Source organism: Crinia signifera, chromosome 8 (genome assembly GCF_055691185.1).
Source record: "Crinia signifera chromosome 8, ASM5569118v1, whole genome shotgun sequence".
Classification (NCBI taxonomy): Eukaryota; Metazoa; Chordata; class Amphibia; order Anura; family Myobatrachidae; genus Crinia; species Crinia signifera.
The window spans coordinates 181,465,314-181,485,238 of record NC_139224.1 but is presented as its reverse complement, the minus strand read 5'-3'; the positions used below and the strand labels follow the sequence as shown (position 1 = coordinate 181,485,238).

General features: G+C 36.4%; 1 protein-coding gene across 3 annotated transcripts in view; it reads right to left on the bottom strand.

The window, feature by feature from the left end:
• TUT4 (terminal uridylyl transferase 4) overlaps window positions 1–19,925 on the bottom strand; it is a 252,242-nt gene that overhangs the window by 26,972 nt on the left and 205,345 nt on the right. The window lies entirely within an intron of this gene.

Here is a 19,925-nt window from a genome sequence, read left to right as displayed (position 1 = left end):
AGATACCATCTATCTACATCCATCTTATCCGTATGTTGTGTCATGGTGTATTACCCATTCACATACCATCTATCTACATCCATCTTATCCGTATGTTGTGTCATTGTGTATTACCCACTCAGATACCATCTATCTACATCCATCTTATCCATATGTTGTGTCATTGTGTATTACCCATTCAGATACCATCTATTTACATCCATCTTATCCGTATGTTGTATCATTGTGTATTACCCATTCAGATACCATCTCTCTACATCCATCTTATCCGTATGTTGTGTCATTGTGTATTACCCATTCAGATACCATCTATCTACATCCATCTTATCCATATGTTGTATCATGGTGTATTACCCATCAGATACCATCTATCTACATCCATCTTCTTATCCGTATGTTGTGTCATGGTCTATTACCCATTCAGATACCATCTCTCTACATCCATCTTATCCGTATGTTGTGTCATTGTGTATTACCCATTCAGATACCATCTATCTACATCCATCTTATCCGTATGTTGTGTCATTGTGTATTACCCATTCAGATACCATCTACATCCATCTTATCCATATGTTGTGTCATTGTGTATTACCCATTCAGATACCATCTATCTACATCCATCTTATCCATATGTTGTGTCATTGTGTATTACCCATTCAGATACCATCTATCTACATCCATCTTATCCGTATGTTGTGTCATTGTGTATTACCCATTCAGATACCATCTCTCTACATCCATCTTATCAGTATGTTGTGTCATTGTGTATTGCCCATTCAGATACCATCTATCTACATCCATCTTATCCATATGTTGTGTCATGGTGTATTACCCATTCAGATACCATCTATCTACATCCATCTTATCCGTATGTTGTGTCATTGTGTATTACCCATTCAGATACTATCTATCTACATCCATCTTATCCATATGTTGTGTCATTGTGTATTACCCATTCAGATACCATCTCTCTACATCCATCTTATCCATATGTTGTGTCATTGTGTATTACCCATTCAGATACCATCTATCTACATCCATCTTATCCATATGTTGTGTCATTGTGTATTACCCATCCAGATACCATCTCTCTACATCCATCTTATCCATATGTTGTGTCATTGTGTATTACCCATTCAGATACCATCTATCTACATCCATCTTATCCATGTTGTGTCATTGTGTATTACCCATTCAGATACCATCTATCTACATCCATCTTATCCATATGTTGTGTCATGGTGTATTACCCATTCAGATACCATCTATCTACATCCATCTTATCCGTATGTTGTGTCATTGTGTATTACCCATTCAGATACCATCTATCTACATCCATCTTATCCATATGTTGTGTCATTGTGTATTACCCATTCAGATACCATCTATCTACATCCATCTTATCCATATGTTGTTTCATGGTGTATTACCCATTCACATACCATCTATCTACATCCACCTTATCCGTATGTTGCGTCATTGTGTATTACCCATTCAGATACCATCTATCTACATCCATCTTATCCGTATGTTGTGTCATTGTGTATTACCCATCCAGATACCATCTCTCTACATCCATCTTATCCATATGTTGTGTCATTGTGTATTACCCATTCAGATACCATCTCTCTACATCCATCTTATCCGTATGTTGTGTCATGGTGTATTACCCATCCAGATACCATCTCTCTACATCCATCTTATCCGTATGTTGTGTCATTGTGTATTACCCATCCAGATACCATCTCTCTACATCCATCTTATCCATATGTTGTGTCATTGTGTATTACCCATTCAGATACCATCTATCTACATCCATCTTATCCATATGTTGTGTCATTGTGTATTACCCATTCAGATACCATCTCTACATCCCTCTTATCCATATGTTGTGTCATTGTGTATTACCCATTCAGATATCATCTCTCTACATCCATCTTATCCATATGTTGTGTCATTGTGTATTACCCATTCAGATATCATTTCTCTACAACCATCTTATCCGTAAGTTGTGTCATTGTGTATTACCCATTCAGATACCATCTATCTACATCCATCTTATCCATATGTTGTGTCATTGTGTATTACCCATTCAGATACCATCTATCTACATCCATCTTATCCATATGTTGTGTCATTGTGTATTACCCATTCAGATACCATCTATCTACATCCATCTTATCCATATGTTGTTTCATGGTGTATTACCCATTCAGATACCATCTCTCTACATCCATCTTATCCGTATGTTGTGTCATGGTGTATTACCCATTCACATACCATCTATCTACATCCATCTTATCCATATGTTGTTTCATGGTGTATTACCCATTCAGATACCATCTCTCTACATCCATCTTATCCGTATGTTGTGTCATGGTGTATTACCCATTCACATACCATCTATCTACATCCATCTTATCCATATGTTGTGTCATTGTGTATTACCCATTCAGATACCATCTATCTACATCCATCTTATCCATATGTTGTGTCATTGTGTATTACCCATTCAGATACCATCTATTTACATCCATCTTATTCGTATGTTGTGTCATTGTGTATTACCCATTCAGATACCATCTATCTACATCCATCTTATCCGTATGTTGTATCATGGTGTATTACCCATCAGATACCATCTATCTACATCCATCTTCTTATCCGTATGTTGTGTCATGGTCTATTACCCATTCAGATACCATCTCTCTACATCCATCTTATCCGTATGTTGTGTCATTGTGTATTACCCATTCAGATACCATCTATCTACATCCATCTTATCCGTATGTTGTGTCATTGTGTATTACCCATTCAGATACCATCTACATCCATCTTATCCATATGTTGTGTCATTGTGTATTACCCATTCAGATACCATCTCTCTACATCCATCTTATCCATATGTTGTGTCATTGTTTATTACCCATTCAGATACCATCTATCTACATCCATCTTATCCGTATGTTGTGTCATTGTGTATTACCCATTCAGATACCATCTCTCTACATCCATCTTATCAGTATGTTGTGTCATTGTGTATTGCCCATTCAGATACCATCTATCTACATCCATCTTATCCATATGTTGTGTCATGGTGTATTACCCATTCAGATACCATCTATCTACATCCATCTTATCCGTATGTTGTGTCATTGTGTATTACCCATTCAGATACCATCTATCTACATCCATCTTATCCATATGTTGTGTCATTGTGTATTACCCATTCAGATACCATCTCTCTACATCCATCTTATCCATATGTTGTGTCATTGTGTATTACCCATTCAGATACCATCTATCTACATCCATCTTATCCGTATGTTGCGTCATTGTGTATTACCCATTCAGATACCATCTATCTACATCCATCTTATCCATATGTTGTGTCATTGTGTATTACCCATTCAGATACCATCTCTCTACATCCATCTTATCCGTATGTTGTGTCATTGTGTATTACCCATCCAGATACCATCTATCTACATCCATCTTATCCGTATGTTGTATCATGGTCTATTACCCATTCAGATACCATCTATCTACATCCATTTTATCCGTATGTTGTGTCATGGTGTATTACCCATTCAGATACCATCTATCTACATCCATCTTATCCGTATGTTGTGTCATTGTGTATTACCCATTCAGATACCATCTATCTACATCCATCTTATCCATATGTTGTGTCATTGTGTATTACCCATTCAGATACCATCTATCTACATCCATCTTATCCATATGTTGTTTCATGGTGTATTACCCATTCAGATACCATCTATCTACATCCATCTTATCCATATGTTGTGTCATTGTGTATTACCCATCCAGATACCATCTATCTACATCCATCTTATCCGTATGTTGTGTCATTGTGTATTACCCATTCAGATACCATCTATCTACATCCATCTTATCCGTATGTTGTGTCATTGTGTATTACCCATTCAGATACCATCTATCTACATCCATCTTATCCGTATGTTGCGTCATTGTGTATTACCCATTCAGATACCATCTCTCTACATCCATCTTATCCATATGTTGTGTCATTGTGTATTACCCATTCAGATACCATCTATCTACATCCATCTTATCCATATGTTGTGTCATTGTGTATTACCCATTCAGATACCATCTATCTACATCCATCTTATCCATATGTTGTGTCATTGTGTATTACCCATTCAGATACCATCTCTACATCCATCTTATCCATATGTTGTGTCATGGTCTATTACCCATTCAGATACCATCTCTCTACATCCATCTTATCCGTATGTTGTGTCATTGTGTATTACCCATTCAGATACCATCTATCTACATCCATATTATCCATATGTTGTGTCATTGTGTATTACCCATTCAGATACCATCTATCTACATCCATCTTATCCATATGTTGTGTCATTGTGTATTACCCATTCAGATACCATCTATCTACATCCATCTTATCCATATGTTGTTTCATGGTGTATTACCCATTCAGATACCATCTCTCTACATCCATCTTATCCGTATGTTGTGTCATGGTGTATTACCCATTCACATACCATCTATCTACATCCATCTTATCCATATGTTGTTTCATGGTGTATTACCCATTCAGATACCATCTCTCTACATCCATCTTATCCGTATGTTGTGTCATGGTGTATTACCCATTCACATACCATCTATCTACATCCATCTTATCCATATGTTGTGTCATTGTGTATTACCTATTCAGATACCATCTATCTACATCCATCTTATCCATATGTTGTGTCATTGTGTATTACCCATTCAGATACCATCTATTTACATCCATCTTATTCGTATGTTGTGTCATTGTGTATTACCCATTCAGATACCATCTATCTACATCCATCTTATCCGTATGTTGTATCATGGTGTATTACCCATCAGATACCATCTATCTACATCCATCTTCTTATCCGTATGTTGTGTCATGGTCTATTACCCATTCAGATACCATCTCTCTACATCCATCTTATCCGTATGTTGTGTCATTGTGTATTACCCATTCAGATACCATCTATCTACATCCATCTTATCCGTATGTTGTGTCATTGTGTATTACCCATTCAGATACCATCTACATCCATCTTATCCATATGTTGTGTCATTGTGTATTACCCATTCAGATACCATCTATCTACATCCATCTTATCCGTATGTTGTGTCATTGTTTATTACCCATTCAGATACCATCTATCTACATCCATCTTATCCGTATGTTGTGTCATTGTGTATTACCCATTCAGATACCATCTCTCTACATCCATCTTATCAGTATGTTGTGTCATTGTGTATTGCCCATTCAGATACCATCTATCTACATCCATCTTATCCGTATGTTGTGTCATGGTGTATTACCCATTCAGATACCATCTATCTACATCCATCTTATCCGTATGTTGTGTCATTGTGTATTACCCATTCAGATACCATCTATCTACATCCATCTTATCCATATGTTGTGTCATTGTGTATTACCCATTCAGATACCATCTCTCTACATCCATCTTATCCATATGTTGTGTCATTGTGTATTACCCATTCAGATACTATCTATCTACATCCATCTTATCCGTATGTTGCGTCATTGTGTATTACCCATTCAGATACCATCTATCTACATCCATCTTATCCATATGTTGTGTCATTGTGTATTACCCATTCAGATACCATCTCTCTACATCCATCTTATCCATATGTTGTGTCATTGTGTATTACCCATCCAGATACCATCTATCTACATCCATCTTATCCGTATGTTGTATCATGGTCTATTACCCATTCAGATACCATCTATCTACATCCATTTTATCCGTATGTTGTGTCATTGTGTATTACCCATTCAGATACCATCTATCTACATCCATCTTATCCGTATGTTGTGTCATTGTGTATTACCCATTCAGATACCATCTATCTACATCCATCTTATCCGTATGTTGTGTCATTGTGTATTACCCATTCAGATACCATCTATCTACATCCATCTTATCCGTATGTTGCGTCATTGTGTATTACCCATTCAGATACCATCTATCTACATCCATCTTATCCGTATGTTGCGTCATTGTGTATTACCCATTCAGATACCATCTATCTACATCCATCTTATCCGTATGTTGTGTCATTGTGTATTACCCATTCAGATACCATCTATCTACATCCATCTTATCCATATGTTGTGTCATTGTGTATTACCCATTCAGATACCATCTATCTACATCCATCTTATCCATATGTTGTGTCATTGTGTATTACCCATTCAGATACCATCTATCTACATCCACCTTATCCGTATGTTGTATCATGGTCTATTACCCATTCAGATACCATCTATCTACATCCACCTTATCCGTATGTTGTGTCATTGTGTATTACCCATTCAGATACCATCTCTCTACATCCATCTTATCCGTATGTTGTGTCATTGTGTATTACCCATTCAGATACCATCTCTCTACATCCATCTTATCCATATGTTGTGTCATTGTGTATTACCCATTCAGATACCATCTCTACATCCATCTTATCCATATGTTGTGTCATGGTCTATTACCCATTCAGATACCATCTCTCTACATCCATCTTATCCGTATGTTGTGTCATTGTGTATTACCCATTCAGATACCATCTATCTACATCCACCTTATCCGTATGTTGTATCATGGTCTATTACCCATTCAGATACCATCTATCTACATCCACCTTATCCATATGTTGTGTCATTGTGTATTACCCATTCAGATACCATGTCTCTACATCCATCTTATCCATATGTTGTGTCATTGTGTATTACCCATCAGATACCATCTATCTACATCCATCTTATCCGTATGTTGTGTCATTGTGTATTACCCATCAGATATCATCTATCTACATCCATCTTATCCATATGTTGTGTCATTGTGTATTACCCATCCAGATACCATCTATCTACATCCATCTTATCCATATGTTGTATCATGGTGTATTACCCATCCAGATACCATCTCTCTACATCCATCTTATCCATATGTTGTGTCATTGTGTATTACCCATTCAGATACCATCTCTCTACATCCATCTCATCCATATGTTGTGTCATTGTGTATTACCCATTCAGATACCATCTATCTACATCCATCTTATCCGTATGTTGTGTCATTGTGTATTACCCATTCAGATACCATCTATCTACATCCATCTTATCCGTATGTTGTGTCATTGTGTATTACCCATCCAGATACCATCTATCTACATCCATCTTATCCGTATGTTGTGTCATTGTGTATTACCCATCCAGATACCATCTATCTACATCCATCTTATCCATATGTTGTATCATGGTGTATTACCCATTCAGATACCATCTATCTACATCCATCTTATCCATATGTTGTGTCATTGTGTATTACCCATCCAGATACCATCTATCTACATCCATCTTATCCATATGTTGTATCATGGTGTATTACCCATTCAGATATCATCTCTCTACATCCATCTTATCCGTATGTTGTGTCATTGTGTATTACCCATTCAGATACCATCTATCTACATCCATCTTATCCGTATGTGGTGTCATGGTCTATTACCCATTCAGATACCATCTATCTACATCCATCTTATCCATATGTTGTGTCATTGTGTATTACCCATTCAGATACTATCTCTCTACATCCATCTTATCCATATGTTGTGTCATTGTGTATTACCCATCCAGATACCATCTATCTACATCCATCTTATCCATATGTTGTGTCATTGTGTATTACCCATCCAGATACCATCTATCTACATCCATCTTATCCATATGTTGTGTCATTGTGTATTACCCATTCAGATATCATTTCTCTACATCCATCTTATCCGTATGTTGTGTCATTGTGTATTACCCATCCAGATACCATCTCTCTACATCCATCTTATCCATATGTTGTGTCATTGTGTATTACCCATTCAGATAATACCATCTATCTACATCCATCTTATCCATATGTTGTGTCATTGTGTATTACCCATCCAGATACCATCTATCTACATCCATCTTATCCATATGTTGTGTCATTGTGTATTACCCATTCAGATACCATCTATCTACATCCATCTTATCCATATGTTGTGTCATTGTGTATTACCCATTCAGATACTATCTCTCTACATCCATCTTATCCATATGTTGTGTCATGGTGTATTACCCATCCAGATACCATCTATCTACATCCATCTTATCCATATGTTGTGTCATTGTGTATTACCCATTCAGATATCATCTCTCTACATCCATCTTATCCATATGTTGTGTCATTGTGTATTACCCATCAGATACCATCTATCTACATCCATCTTATCCATATGTTGTGTCATTGTGTATTACCCATTCAGATACCATCTATCTACATCCATCTTATCCATATGTTGTGTCATTGTGTATTACCCATTCAGATACCATGTCTCTACATCCATCTTATCCATATGTTGTGTCATTGTGTATTACCCATTCAGATACCATCTCTCTACATCCATCTTATCCATATGTTGTGTCATTGTGTATTACCCATTCAGATACCATCTATCTACATCCATCTTATCCATATGTTGTGTCATTGTGTATTACCCATTCAGATATCATCTCTCTACATCCATCTTATCCATATGTTGTGTCATTGTGTATTACCCATTCAGATACCATCTATCTACATCCATCTTATCCGTATGTTGTGTCATGGTGTATTACCCATCCAGATACCATCTCTCTACATCCATCTTATCCTTATGTTGTGTCATTGTGTATTACCCATTCAGATACCATCTATCTACATCCATCTTATCCATATGTTGTGTCATTGTGTATTACCCATTCAGATACCATGTCTCTACATCCATCTTATCCATATGTTGTGTCATTGTGTATTACCCATTCAGATATCATCTCTCTACATCCATCTTATCCATATGTTGTGTCATTGTGTATTACCCATTCAGATACCATCTATCTACATCCATCTTATCCATATGTTGTGTCATTGTGTATTACCCATTCAGATACTATCTCTCTACATCCATCTTATCCATATGTTGTGTCATTGTGTATTACCCATCCAGATACCATCTATCTACATCCATCTTATCCATATGTTGTGTCATTGTGTATTACCCATCCAGATACCATCTATCTACATCCATCTTATCCATATGTTGTGTCATTGTGTATTACCCATTCAGATATCATTTCTCTACATCCATCTTATCCGTATGTTGTGTCATTGTGTATTACCCATCCAGATACCATCTCTCTACATCCATCTTATCCATATGTTGTGTCATTGTGTATTACCCATTCAGATACCATCTATCTACATCCATCTTATCCATATGTTGTGTCATTGTGTATTACCCATCAGATACCATCCATCTTATCCGTATGTTGTGTCATTGTGTATTACCCATCCACATACCATCTATCTACATCCATCTTATCCGTATGTTGTGTCATTGTGTATTACCCATTCAGATACCATCTCTCTACATCCATCTTATCCATATGTTGTGTCATTGTGTATTACCCATTCAGATATCATCTCTCTACATCCATCTTATCCGTATGTTGTGTCATTGTGTATTACCCATTCAGATACAATCTATCTACATCCATCTTATCCATATGTTGTGTCATTGTGTATTACCCATTCAGATATCATCTCTCTACATCCATCTTATCCATATGTTGTGTCATTGTGTATTACCCATTCAGATACCATCTATCTACATCCATCTTATCCATTTGTTGTGTCATTGTGTATTACCCATTCAGATACCATCTCTACATCCATCTTATCCATATGTTGTGTCATGGTGTATTACCCATCCAGATACCATCTATCTACATCCATCTTATCCATATGTTGTGTCATTGTGTATTACCCATCCAGATACCATCTATCTACATCCATCTTATCCATATGTTGTATCATGGTGTATTACCCATTCAGATACCATCTATCTACATCCATCTTATCCATATGTTGTGTCATTGTGTATTACCCATTCAGATACTATCTCTCTACATCCATCTTATCCATATGTTGTGTCATGGTGTATTACCCATCCAGATACCATCTATCTACATCCATCTTATCCATATGTTGTGTCATTGTGTATTACCCATTCAGATACCATCTCTCTACATCCATCTTATCCATATGTTGTGTCATTGTGTATTACCCATTCAGATATCATCTCTCTACATCCATCTTATCCGTATGTTGTGTCATTGTGTATTACCCATTCAGATACCATCTATCTACATCCATCTTATCCGTATGTGGTGTCATGGTCTATTACCCATTCAGATACCATCTATCTACATCCATCTTATCCATATGTTGTGTCATTGTGTATTACCCATTCAGATACCATCTATCTACATCCATCTTATCCATATGTTGTGTCATTGTGTATTACCCATTCAGATACCATCTATCTACATCCATCTTATCCATATGTTGTGTCATTGTGTATTACCCATTCAGATACCATCTCTCTACATCCATCTTATCCATATGTTGTGTCATTGTGTATTACCCATTCAGATATCATCTCTCTACATCCATCTTATCCGTATGTTGTGTCATTGTGTATTACCCATTCAGATACCATCTATCTACATCCATCTTATCCATATGTTGTGTTATTGTGTATTACCCATTCAGATACCATCTATCTACATCCATCTTATCCGTATGTGGTGTCATGGTCTATTACCCATTCAGATACCATCTATCTACATCCATCTTATCCATATGTTGTGTCATTGTGTATTACCCATTCAGATACTATCTCTCTACATCCATCTTATCCATATGTTGTGTCATTGTGTATTACCCATCCAGATACCATCTATCTACATCCATCTTATCCATATGTTGTGTCATTGTGTATTACCCATCCAGATACCATCTATCTACATCCATCTTATCCATATGTTGTGTCATTGTGTATTACCCATTCAGATATCATTTCTCTACATCCATCTTATCCGTATGTTGTGTCATTGTGTATTACCCATCCAGATACCATCTCTCTACATCCATCTTATCCATATGTTGTGTCATTGTGTATTACCCATTCAGATACCATCTATCTACATCCATCTTATCCATATGTTGTGTCATTGTGTATTACCCATCAGATACCATCCATCGTATCCGTATGTTGTGTCATTGTGTATTACCCATCCACATACCATCTATCTACATCCATCTTATCCGTATGTTGTGTCATTGTGTATTACCCATTCAGATACCATCTCTCTACATACATCTTATCCATATGTTGTGTCATTGTGTATTACCCATTCAGATATCATCTCTCTACATCCATCTTATCCATATGTTGTGTCATTGTGTATTACCCATTCAGATACCATCTATCTACATCCATCTTATCCATATGTTGTGTCATTGTGTATTACCCATTTAGATACCATCTCTACATCCATCTTATCCATATGTTGTGTCATTGTGTATTACCCATTCAGATACCATCTCTCTACATCCATCTTATCCATATGTTGTGTCATTGTGTATTACCCATTCAGATAATACCATCTATCTACATCCATCTTATCCATATGTTGTGTCATTGTGTATTACCCATTCAGATACATCTATCTACATCCATCTTAACCATATGTTGTGTCATTGTGTATTACCCATTCAGATACCATCTCTCTACATCCATCTTATCCATATGTTGTGTAATTGTGTATTACCCATTCAGATACCATCTATCTACATCCATCTTATCCATATGTTGTGTCATTGTGTATTACCCATTCAGATACATCTATCTACATCCATCTTAACCATATGTTGTGTCATTGTGTATTACCCATTCAGATACCATCTCTCTACATCCATCTTATCCATATGTTGTGTAATTGTGTATTACCCATTCAGATACCATCTATCTACATCCATCTTATCCATATGTTGTGTCATTGTGTATTACCCATTCAGATATCATCTCTCTACATCCATCTTATCCATATGTTGTGTCATTGTGTATTACCCATTCAGATACCATGTCTCTACATCCATCTTATCCATATGTTGTGTCATTGTGTATTACCCATTCAGATATCATCTCTCTACATCCATCTTATCCATATGTTGTGTCATTGTGTATTACCCATTCAGATACCATCTATCTACATCCATCTTATCCATATGTTGTGTCATTGTGTATTACCCATTCAGATACTATCTCTCTACATCCATCTTATCCATATGTTGTGTCATTGTGTATTACCCATCCAGATACCATCTATCTACATCCATCTTATCCATATGTTGTGTCATTGTGTATTACCCATCCAGATACCATCTATCTACATCCATCTTATCCATATGTTGTGTCATTGTGTATTACCCATTCAGATATCATTTCTCTACATCCATCTTATCCGTATGTTGTGTCATTGTGTATTACCCATCCAGATACCATCTCTCTACATCCATCTTATCCATATGTTGTGTCATTGTGTATTACCCATTCAGATACCATCTCTCTACATCCATCTTATCCATATGTTGTGTCATTGTGTATTACCCATCAGATACCATCCATCTTATCCGTATGTTGTGTCATTGTGTATTACCCATTCAGATACCATCTCTACATCCATCTTATCCATATGTTGTGTCATGGTGTATTACCCATCCAGATACCATCTATCTACATCCATCTTATCCATATGTTGTGTCATTGTGTATTACCCATTCAGATACCATCTATCTACATCCATCTTATCCATATGTTGTGTCATTGTGTATTACCCATTCAGATACCATCTCTCTACATCCATCTTATCCATATGTTGTGTCATTGTGTATTACCCATTCAGATACCATCTATCTACATCCATCTTATCCATATGTTGTGTCATTGTGTATTACCCATTCAGATAATACCATCTATCTACATCCATCTTATCCATATGTTGTGTCATTGTGTATTACCCATTCAGATATCATCTCTCTACATCCATCTTATCCATATGTTGTGTCATTGTGTATTACCCATTCAGATACCATCTATCTACATCCATCTTATCCATATGTTGTGTCATTGTGTATTACCCATCCAGATACCATCTATCTACATCCATCTTATCCATATGTTGTGTCATTGTGTATTACCCATTCAGATACCATGTCTCTACATCCATCTTATCCATATGTTGTGTCATTGTGTATTACCCATTCAGATACCATCTATCTACATCCATCTTATCCATATGTTGTGTCATGGTCTATTACCCATTCAGATACCATCTCTCTAAATCCATCTTATCCATATGTTGTGTCATTGTGTATTACCCATTCAGATACCATGTCTCTACATCCATCTTATCCATATGTTGTGTCATTGTGTATTACCCATTCAGATACCATCTATCTACATCCATCTTATCCATATGTTGTGTCATGGTCTATTACCCATTCAGATACCATCTATCTACATCCATCTTATCCATATGTTGCGTCATTGTGTATTACCCATTCAGATACCATCTATCTATATCCATCTTATCCGTATGTTGTGTCATTGTGTATTACCCATCCAGATACCATCTATCTACATCCATCTTATCCATATGTTGTGTCATTGTGTATTACCCATCAGATACCATCTCTCTACATCCATCTTATCCATATGTTGTGTCATTGTGTATTACCCATCAGATACCATCTCTCTACATCCATCTTATCCGTGTGTTGTGTCATTGTGTATTACCCATCCAGATACCATCTCTCTACATCCATCTTATCTGTATGTTGCGTCATTGTGTATTACCCATTCAGATACCATCTCTCTACATCCATCTTATCCATATGTTGTGTCATTGTGTATTACCCATTCAGATACCATCTCTCTACATCCATCTTATCCGTATGTTGTGTCATGGTCTATTACCCATTCAGATACCATCTCTCTACATCCATCTTATCCATATGTTGTGTCATTGTGTATTACCTATTCAGATACCATCTCTCTACATCCATCTTATCCATATGTTGTGTCATTGTGTATTACCTATTCAGATACCATCTCTCTACATCCATCTTATCCGTATGTTGTGTCATTGTGTATTACCCATTCAGATACCATCTATCTACATCCATCTTATCCGTATGTTGTGTCATTGTGTATTACCCATTCAGATACCATCTCTCTACATCCATCTTATCCGTATGTTGTGTCATGGTCTATTACCCATTCAGATACCATCTCTCTACATCCATCTTATCCATATGTTGTGTCATTGTGTATTACCTATTCAGATACCATCTCTCTACATCCATCTTATCCGTATGTTGTGTCATTGTGTATTACCCATTCAGATACCATCTATTTACATCCATCTTATTCGTATGTTGTGTCATTGTGTATTACCCATTCAGATACCATCTATCTACATCCATCTTATCCGTATGTGGTGTCATGGTCTATTACCCATTCAGATACCATCTATCTACATCCATCTTATTCATATGTTGTGTCATTGTGTATTACCCATTCAGATACCATCTATCTACATCCATCTTATCCATATGTTGTGTCATTGTGTATTACCCATTCAGATACCATCTATCTACATCCATCTTATCCATATGTTGTGTCATTGTGTATTACCCATTCAGATACCATCTCTCTACATCCATCTTATCCATATGTTGTGTCATTGTGTATTACCCATTCAGATATCATCTCTCTACATCCATCTTATCCGTATGTTGTGTCATTGTGTATTACCCATTCAGATACCATCTATCTACATCCATCTTATCCATATGTTGTGTTATTGTGTATTACCCATTCAGATACCATCTATCTACATCCATCTTATCCGTATGTGGTGTCATGGTCTATTACCCATTCAGATACCATCTATCTACATCCATCTTATCCATATGTTGTGTCATTGTGTATTACCCATTCAGATACTATCTCTCTACATCCATCTTATCCATATGTTGTGTCATTGTGTATTACCCATCCAGATACCATCTATCTACATCCATCTTATCCATATGTTGTGTCATTGTGTATTACCCATCCAGATACCATCTATCTACATCCATCTTATCCATATGTTGTGTCATTGTGTATTACCCATTCAGATATCATTTCTCTACATCCATCTTATCCGTATGTTGTGTCATTGTGTATTACCCATCCAGATACCATCTCTCTACATCCATCTTATCCATATGTTGTGTCATTGTGTATTACCCATTCAGATACCATCTATCTACATCCATCTTATCCATATGTTGTGTCATTGTGTATTACCCATCAGATACCATCCATCTTATCCGTATGTTGTGTCATTGTGTATTACCCATCCACATACCATCTATCTACATCCATCTTATCCGTATGTTGTGTCATTGTGTATTACCCATTCAGATACCATCTCTCTACATACATCTTATCCATATGTTGTGTCATTGTGTATTACCCATTCAGATATCATCTCTCTACATCCATCTTATCCATATGTTGTGTCATTGTGTATTACCCATTCAGATACCATCTATCTACATCCATCTTATCCATATGTTGTGTCATTGTGTATTACCCATTTAGATACCATCTCTACATCCATCTTATCCATATGTTGTGTCATTGTGTATTACCCATTCAGATACCATCTCTCTACATCCATCTTATCCATATGTTGTGTCATTGTGTATTACCCATTCAGATAATACCATCTATCTACATCCATCTTATCCATATGTTGTGTCATTGTGTATTACCCATTCAGATACATCTATCTACATCCATCTTAACCATATGTTGTGTCATTGTGTATTACCCATTCAGATACCATCTCTCTACATCCATCTTATCCATATGTTGTGTCATTGTGTATTACCCATTCAGATACCATCTATCTACATCCATCTTATCCATATGTTGTGTCATTGTGTATTACCCATTCAGTTATTATCTCTCTACATCCATCTTATCCATATGTTGTGTCATTGTGTATTACCCATTCAGATACCATCTATCTACATCCATCTTATCCGTATGTTGTGTCATGGTGTATTACCCATCCAGATACCATCTCTCTACATCCATCTTATCCTTATGTTGTGTCATTGTGTATTACCCATTCAGATACCATCTATTTACATCCATCTTATCCATATGTTGTGTCATTGTGTATTACCCATTCAGATACCATCTATCTACATCCATCTTATCCATATGTTGTGTCATTGTGTATTACCCATTCAGATACCATGTCTCTACATCCATCTTATCCATATGTTGTGTCATTGTGTATTACCCATTCAGATATCATCTCTCTACATCCATCTTATCCATATGTTGTGTCATTGTGTATTACCCATTCAGATACCATCTATCTACATCCATCTAATCCATATGTTGTGTCATTGTGTATTACCCATTCAGATACTATCTCTCTACATCAATCTTATCCATATGTTGTGTCATTGTGTATTACCCATCCAGATACCATCTATCTACATCCATCTTATCCATATGTTGTGTCATTGTGTATTACCCATCCAGATACCATCTATCTACATCCATCTTATCCATATGTTGTGTCATTGTGTATTACCCATTCAGATATCATTTCTCTACATCCATCTTATCCGTATGTTGTGTCATTGTGTATTACCCATCCAGATACCATCTCTCTACATCCATCTTATCCATATGTTGTGTCATTGTGTATTACCCATTCAGATACCATCTCTCTACATCCATCTTATCCATATGTTGTGTCATTGTGTATTACCCATCAGATACCATCCATCTTATCCGTATGTTGTGTCATTGTGTATTACCCATTCAGATACCATCTCTACATCCATCTTATCCATATGTTGTGTCATGGTGTATTACCCATCCAGATACCATCTATCTACATCCATCTTATCCATATGTTGTGTCATTGTGTATTACCCATTCAGATACCATCTATCTACATCCATCTTATCCATATGTTGTGTCATTGTGTATTACCCATTCAGATACCATCTCTCTACATCCATCTTATCCATATGTTGTGTCATTGTGTATTACCCATTCAGATACCATCTATCTACATCCATCTTATCCATATGTTGTGTCATTGTGTATTACCCATTCAGATAATACCATCTATCTACATCCATCTTATCCATATGTTGTGTCATTGTGTATTACCCATTCAGATACCATCTATCTATATCCATCTTATCCGTATGTTGTGTCATTGTGTATTACCCATCCAGATACCATCTATCTACATCCATCTTATCCATATGTTGTGTCATTGTGTATTACCCATCAGATACCATCTCTCTACATCCATCTTATCCATATGTTGTGTCATTGTGTATTACCCATCAGATACCATCTCTCTACATCCATCTTATCCGTGTGTTGTGTCATTGTGTATTACCCATCCAGATACCATCTCTCTACATCCATCTTATCTGTATGTTGCGTCATTGTGTATTACCCATTCAGATACCATCTCTCTACATCCATCTTATCCATATGTTGTGTCATTGTGTATTACCCATTCAGATGCCATCTCTCTACATCCATCTTATCCGTATGTTGTGTCATGGTCTATTACCCATTCAGATACCATCTCTCTACATCCATCTTATCCATATGTTGTGTCATTGTGTATTACCTATTCAGATACCATCTCTCTACATCCATCTTATCCATATGTTGTGTCATTGTGTATTACCTATTCAGATACCATCTCTCTACATCCATCTTATCCGTATGTTGTGTCATTGTGTATTACCCATTCAGATACCATCTATCTACATCCATCTTATCCGTATGTTGTGTCATTGTGTATTACCCATTCAGATACCATCTCTCTACATCCATCTTATCCGTATGTTGTGTCATGGTCTATTACCCATTCAGATACCATCTCTCTACATCCATCTTATCCATATGTTGTGTCATTGTGTATTACCTATTCAGATACCATCTCTCTACATCCATCTTATCCGTATGTTGTGTCATTGTGTATTACCCATTCAGATACCATCTATCTACATCCATGTTATCCATATGTTGTGTCATGGTCTATTACCCATTCAGATACCATCTCTCTACATCCATCTTATCCGTATGTTGTGTCATTGTGTATTACCCATTCAGATACCATCTATCTACATCCATCTTATCCATATGTTGTATCATGGTCTATTACCCATCCAGATACCATCTACTGTATCTACATCCATCTTATCCATATGTTGTGTCATTGTGTATTACCCATTCAGATACCATCTATCTACATCCATCTTATCCGTATGTTGTGTCATTGTGTATTACCCATTCAGATACCATCTCTCTACATCCATCTTATCCGTATGTTGTGTCATTGTGTATTACCCATCAGATACCATCTATCTACATCCATCTTATCCATATGTTGTATCATTGTGTATTACCCATTCAGATACCATCTATCTACATCCATCTTATCCATATGTTGTGTCATTGTGTATTACCCATTCAGATACCATCTCTCTACATCCATCTTATCCGTATGTTGTGTCATTGTGTATTACCCATTAGATACCATCTATCTACATCCATCTTATCCATATGTTGTGTCATTGTGTATTACCCATTCAGATACCATCTCTCTACATCCATCTTATCCGTATGTTGTGTCATTGTGTATTACCCATCAGATACCATCTATCTACATCCATCTTATCCATATGTTGTGTCATTGTGTATTACCCATTCAGATACCATCTATCTACATCCATCTTATCCGTATGTTGTGTCATTGTGTATTACCCATTCAGATACCATCTATCTACATCCATCTTATCCATATGTTGTATCATGGTGTATTACCCATCAGATACCATCTATCTACATCCATCTTATCCATATGTTGTATCATTGTGTATTACCCATTCAGATACCATCTATCTACATCCATCTTATCCATATGTTGTGTCATTGTGTATTACCCATTCAGATACCATCTCTCTACATCCATCTTATCCGTATGTTGTGTCATTGTGTATTACCCATTAGATACCATCTATCTACATCCATCTTATCCATATGTTGTGTCATTGTGTATTACCCATTCAGATACCATCTCTCTACATCCATCTTATCCGTATGTTGTGCCATTGTGTATTACCCATCAGATACCATCTATCTACATCCATCTTATCCATATGTTGTATCATTGTGTATTACCCATTCAGATACCATCTATCTACATCCATCTTATCCATATGTTGTGTCATTGTGTATTACCCATTCAGATACCATCTCTCTACATCCATCTTATCCGTATGTTGTGTCATTGTGTATTACCCATCAGATACCATCTATCTACATCCATCTTATCCATATGTTGTGTCATTGTGTATTACCCATTCAGATACCATCTATCTACATCCATCTTATCCGTATGTTGTGTCATTGTGTATTACCCATTCAGATACCATCTATCTACATCCATCTTATCCATATGTTGTATCATGGTGTATTACCCATCAGATACCATCTATCTACATCCATCTTATCCATATGTTGTATCATTGTGTATTACCCATTCAGATACCATCTATCTACATCCATCTTATCCATATGTTGTGTCATTGTGTATTACCCATTCAGATACCATCTCTCTACATCCATCTTATCCGTATGTTGTGTCATTGTGTATTACCCATTAGATACCATCTATCTACATCCATCTTATCCATATGTTGTGTCATTGTGTATTACCCATTCAGATACCATCTCTCTACATCCATCTTATCCGTATGTTGTGCCATTGTGTATTACCCATCAGATACCATCTATCTACATCCATC